The sequence below is a fragment of the Sinocyclocheilus grahami genome, unplaced genomic scaffold (genome assembly GCF_001515645.1).
Source record: "Sinocyclocheilus grahami isolate Dianchi unplaced genomic scaffold, SAMN03320097.WGS_v1.1 scaffold81.1, whole genome shotgun sequence".
In the NCBI taxonomy this organism is placed as follows: Eukaryota; Metazoa; Chordata; class Actinopteri; order Cypriniformes; family Cyprinidae; genus Sinocyclocheilus; species Sinocyclocheilus grahami.
Window position 1 is genome coordinate 716,227 of NW_015505260.1, and position 5,716 is coordinate 721,942.

A 5,716-nucleotide genomic window follows, 5' to 3' on the forward strand; every position below is an offset into this window, starting at 1 on the left:
CCCTGGACCACAAAACCAGTCATAAGGGTAAATTTTTCTAAATTGAGATTTATACATCCTCTGAAAGCTGAATAAATAAGCTTTCCATTGATGTATGGTTTGTTATGATATGACAATATTTGGCCGAGATACAACTATTTGAAAATCTGGAATCTGAGGGTGCAAAAAAAATCTAAATATTGAGTATAAAGTTGTGCAAATGAAGTTCTTAGCCATGCATATCACTAATCAAAAATTAAGTTTTAATATATTTACAGTAGGAAATTTACAAAATATCTTCATGGAACATGTTCTTTACTTAAAGGTGACATAACACACAAATGTTAATCTTGAGTACCTATAGAGTAGTATTGCATCCTTCATATCTCCAAAAAGTCTTTAGTTTTATTATATTTATAAAAGAAAGATACCGCTTTACCATTCTCTCAGGAAACAGCCGAGCTCCTGGAGGCGTGCCGTGGGCGGAGCTAAAGATTGACGAGCACTTGCCCGATTTCCAACAAAACACAGACATTTGATGCAGTTTCACTTACAGTCTGCAGTTCTGAATCATGACCGGGATCTTTTATAGCTGGGACCGCTCCATCCTTCAGTATCAAACAATGTGCTAATACAGCGTCGAACTGCGCCTTGTTTATAAAACGTTTGTCAACAAACACACTTGTGAAACTCAGTTGTTGCCCTGGAAAAACAAGCTGCATCCACTGTTTACATAACGCTGTGTTCTTTAGGAAGCTGAACAAAGTTATCTGTCCCTCACAACCAAAAACACACTTCTTTGGAGACATTCTTCCCGAGCGAGTCCCGTGCAGCGCTGCTGAATGAAGCATTGATGGGCGCGATCTAGCTCTGGTCGATGCATGCGCGGGTGCGTTCTTCCGGGAGAAATGCCCATATAAGGAGTTCCACCCTCGTTTACGTCATGAAGAGCCACGATCGAAAAAATCTCCGAAACTTGTACGAACCCGGAAGTAAGATTTTTGGCACAGAAATACTCTCATTCTTCCAAATTGTTTTTTGAATCTTTGCCCATGCTTAACATGAGAATCCAACTCTTTAACAGTGTAAACAACTCTGAACGCATGAAACAGCATTGTACCCCCTCTCCCACCCCCCTTTAATATCCTAGTGATTTTTGGCATAAAAGAAAAATCAATCATTTTGATCCATACAATATATTTTTGGCTATTGCTAGAAATATACCCCAGTGACTTAAGACTGGTTTTGTGGTCCAGAGTCACATATTTTGATTGCATATTGTTAGCAGGTAACTTGTTGCTGGAGGAGCTATGTGGTTTAAAACAGCTGAGCTACTGTCACACCACTGAAAAGTTAGTAGCTTAACTACTTTTACTCCCCAACACTGTTTCCAGTAAGGTTGGAGGACTGACTAGCCTGTTTGCTACTAGCGCCAGGAGTTGTGCACCATTGAACAAGTAATAATGTACTTAATTATAATTAATATTTAGAATTACAATTAAATTAGTAAATATTTAGCAAATGTTGCACACTCAGCTTGCTAGCTTAGCTTGCTAACAAGTAGCTTTTTACAAGAAGAGCTATACTGTTTTGTAAACAACTGTAATGTAGTTAATTTGGTAAGGTCACTGCCTACTTTCCCAGAATACGTTTGCAAAATATCAGTCAAAGATCACTGCATCTGGAAAGCATTTGCTGTGTACAAACATCTGATGGACGTCTTTAAGATGTCAGTTTCACATACATTGTATCATAAACATCTTAAAGACAAAATGTCCTATAGACGTATTGCAGATGAGCAAACACTCTAAACAATACGTCTTGCAGATGTAAATGCAGACGTCAAATAGACATCTCCGTGATGTACGTGTGCTATCAGGGTTTAGACAGTTACTCCCCACCCCTGATTCCAGCAGTTGGAGGCTAACTAGCCTGTTCCCGTGGTACTGCCAAGGGAAATAGTGTAGCGTTTCACATTTTAACGTGCCATAGTTTGGCAGAGATGCATTACACAATAATACAAAGTGACATGCTGAGGCAGAAAGGCAGAAGTGACTCAAATTTTCGATGTCACTCAGACCTCAAGTTGACCATGCTGAACTTAGGGCGTTCTTCTTTTAGCGGTGAATGACATTGCCAGAGCAAGACCTAATTTGCACCCTTAGTATGCGTGTGTGTGTGAGAAAGAGAGGTTTGCATGAGACAGACCAAACCAACACCAAAGAGCCAGTTGAGATTGAAGTCATACAGAGCATAGCTGGAGTCCCACCAGGTCCAAATGGGTCCCTACGAAGGCAGTGAAAGAGGAGGAGAAGAGGAAGTGAGAAAGACAGAAAGCCAAAGGGCACCCCAATGAGAGAGAACTACCAGTGCTATTTCCAGAATTATATTCAGAAAAGTGTTTATATATACACACACATATACACACAATTTTCTGAATTTAATAATATAATGGTTGTGTATTTGGACAAAATTGACATTTTAATAATAGAGCTGTGCAGCATGTAGTTATAAAACCACAATTTCATACAAATTAAATTCATTATAAATTCATAATTTTTTAATAGGTTTTGTAAACTTAATTTATTAAATGTTTAGTCATTCATACTGAGAAATTCAATGTTTTCTTACAAACTACACTCAAATTACACTTCTGATCATTCAAATAAATACTAAACACAAATATCAATAAATGAAGTAAAAGCACTGTAGGAAATTAAACGTTTTCCCACCAAGCAAATCAACAGAAATAAATTATACAAATTTCTAAGTGTCATTTCAAACATTGGTTATTAATATAAAGTGATGTGTATGTGTTTTACCTCATTTAATTTTCACAGATAGCCTTGTGGGAAGGGTCAATGATGTCCACAAAGCCACGTGTAAATGTTTTTCATATCCAATATGCAAGGCTGCAGCGTTCCTGTTTACCATAAACAAAAAGAGCACACCAAAGAGGATTGAGAACCTTCCAGTTATGCAACTACACACATTTATATTTAAATATTCCCTTGAATATTCTGATTGGAAGAACTATAGATGCTGATTTATCATTCCAAAGGAGGTCAAGGACCATGAGACTTGAGCTCATGAATTTCATGAGTGGGAAAATGAAGCCAAGGTCATCCTTTTTTAAAATCCAATAAGCTACAAGTCATTGCAATTCTGGACTTACACCACAGAAAAGGTTGAGATTGGCTTTAATGTAGGGCTCACATAAGAGCGTGTCCTCATGTGGTAAGATAATTTGAGGAAAAACATCATACAGAAGCCTGACACACTTATAATGCTGTGAAGTGGAAATAAGGTGAGATTGCAGATAAAGGCAGTGTTAGGAATCAGTCACGCACACCTGCGCTAATAATGCTGATGCAGCCAAACATCACAAGACTAGAAAGCTCTCAGAGAGCAACGGTGGCAAAATATGCGATGATCTGTTCAGAATGAATCAAGCGCAGTGGACCAACACTTCCTCAGGGGCTACTGCACGCTTTGAGTCGCTACTTTCAAATAATGAATGCTATTTTCAGCTAGCACATTACACTACAGCCACACAGAGTTAACAAATATAAATAGACAACCAGCTTCTCCTGAAGTATGACGTCACCTTTTGTTCCTCTGTACGAATCTAAGACAACACAGCCATTTGCATTCATTAGTTAGGTATCTGGGTAATGCTAACTGCATGCTATAAGCTAAAAATACATGCTAGGGGCTACAACAGGATTATCCATGGACGTCCTGTACATTTCTAGGGAAGAGTTGTAGTTGGAAACTTGGGAATTTCAAGATCATATAAAATATGAATTAGAATCTACTTAATTACAATTTTGCTAATGCTACATTGTCTTGGACCCGAAACTAGAATTACAGCTGCCTTTCTTCTGATGTATAGCAGTGAAAACTAAATGAAAATCTGAAGTGCAACTTTTGTCAAAATACTTTCTTGTATCTCAGCTTAATAAGTGCAGGCAACTATAGGTCAGTCATCTGTAGGTAAGTTCTTTCAAAAAGTGTAAAAACTGTAGAATACTGACTTGCCCAATGCCATATTGGCTCAACCAATGGCATGAGTTTGAGAGCGAGATCATGTGACCAATGGCAGATGGAGGAAGTATTTGGGGAAACCTGCACAGTAGTAGTCATTCTTTTTAAATTTTGTTAAAATCTACTTAACAACATAGGCTCATTCGAAATATGTGCCTCTAGTCTAAATACATTTCTGCAAAACTGAAAAAACGTACCTATACATACGAATTGCTGCAGTTTTACAGTTGAAATAAACACTAGAGGCAGTAAAACTCCAACAACTTTTATTTCTTTTCACACAATTTACAGGTCCACAGTTTCAATTAATAAAGCCTAATTTCCCCACAATTACTTGAGGATTATTATGTTATATATTCAAAACTATTTGAACATGCTGCAAGATTTCAAAACTGATACTTTTGAACGTTAGCATCACATATCCAGCTTCATATGTTTGGGTTTTCATATGTAGTAGGTTTGTTCGGTAGCTCACGCAGTATGGAGTTGCACTTGAGTGGTGAAGAGCTCCGGTATGAATCCTGTGAAACTATACTTCAACAAAACAGTTCAAACCTGCATTTAAGGAAATTCAATTATATCAGTATTGCATTTGTTAACACTATCGGTTAGGTTTACGGTTGGGTTTGGTGTAGGGGATATTTCCAACACGATAGATCATTAACTTTTAGCGACACTCCCCGGATATTTGAATTAGGAACTGCCGCAATACGTACCTGAAGCAATGTCAATACGTGCCTATATCAACGTAAAAAAAGTGCCAGGGTCACGTATTGAACCTGTTTTAGCGCCACTCACTGAACATTTCACTTTGAAACTGTGGCGAAACGTGCAGTAAGGTACGTAATAACGGTGTTGTAGAAATGTATTTAGAGTCACGTATTTCGTATGCCAATGCTACACTGTTTGGAGCCAAAACTGGAACTACAGCTGCCTTTAAGAAGCATAGCAAGGCTGAATGAAAACCTTGAAGGTAAAACATACATTTTTAACATCAAAATACTTTCTTGTTTCCCAGCTTAATATGTGGAGACAACTATAAGTTGGTCATCTGTAAATTACCTCAAAAAGTGTAATAATGGAAACATACTGACCTTCCTGATGCTCCATTATTAGCTCAACCAATGGCGTGAGTTTAGGGGCGGGACTATCTGTGCATGTAGCCAATTGCAGATGGAGGGAGTGTTCAAGGAAACCTGCATAGAAATAATCATTATTTTCATGTGGTGGCACTAGTAGCAGAGAAGTTAAGCAGAAATAAATGCACATTTACATAATAGGTAATCTACAAGAACCTGGCTCACATAGCCAGATTTGATTTGTAAGCACGGCTGACATTCAGCTTGACGCTGGGACATTCCTTGGCTTCTTTTAACAGCACTTCATTAAAAGCTTACACATCCTGGGGTTCCAGAGCACACAACATGCCATCTCTCCACAGTCAAGATGAATTAATATCCACTTGTTCATGCTCAAAAATAAATAAACCAAGCCGCCACACTGCAAAGATAGGAATCCTGGTTAATTCGGAGACTCACTTTGATGCTTTTCTGCAAACACGTCATTTTATTCATATGGATGAATATGTTAACCCTAAATAGGTTTAATTTATCCACCAAGTGTACACCTGGACAAAGTTGTGGAGATGAGCACTAAGACTGGTTCAACAAGCAGCTAAATATACAGTATG

General features: G+C 38.0%; 1 long non-coding RNA gene across 1 annotated transcript; it reads right to left on the reverse strand.

Annotated features, from left to right (window-relative positions):
• Positions 1 to 2,139: 2,139 nt before the first annotated feature.
• Positions 2,140 to 5,157, reverse strand: LOC107586393 (uncharacterized). Its single transcript, XR_001609358.1, has 3 exons — positions 5,121 to 5,157; positions 2,802 to 2,902; positions 2,140 to 2,265 (listed from the first exon to the last, which is right to left on the reverse strand). It is a non-coding gene; the product is annotated as an uncharacterized lncRNA (long non-coding RNA).
• Positions 5,158 to 5,716: the final 559 nt, after the last annotated feature.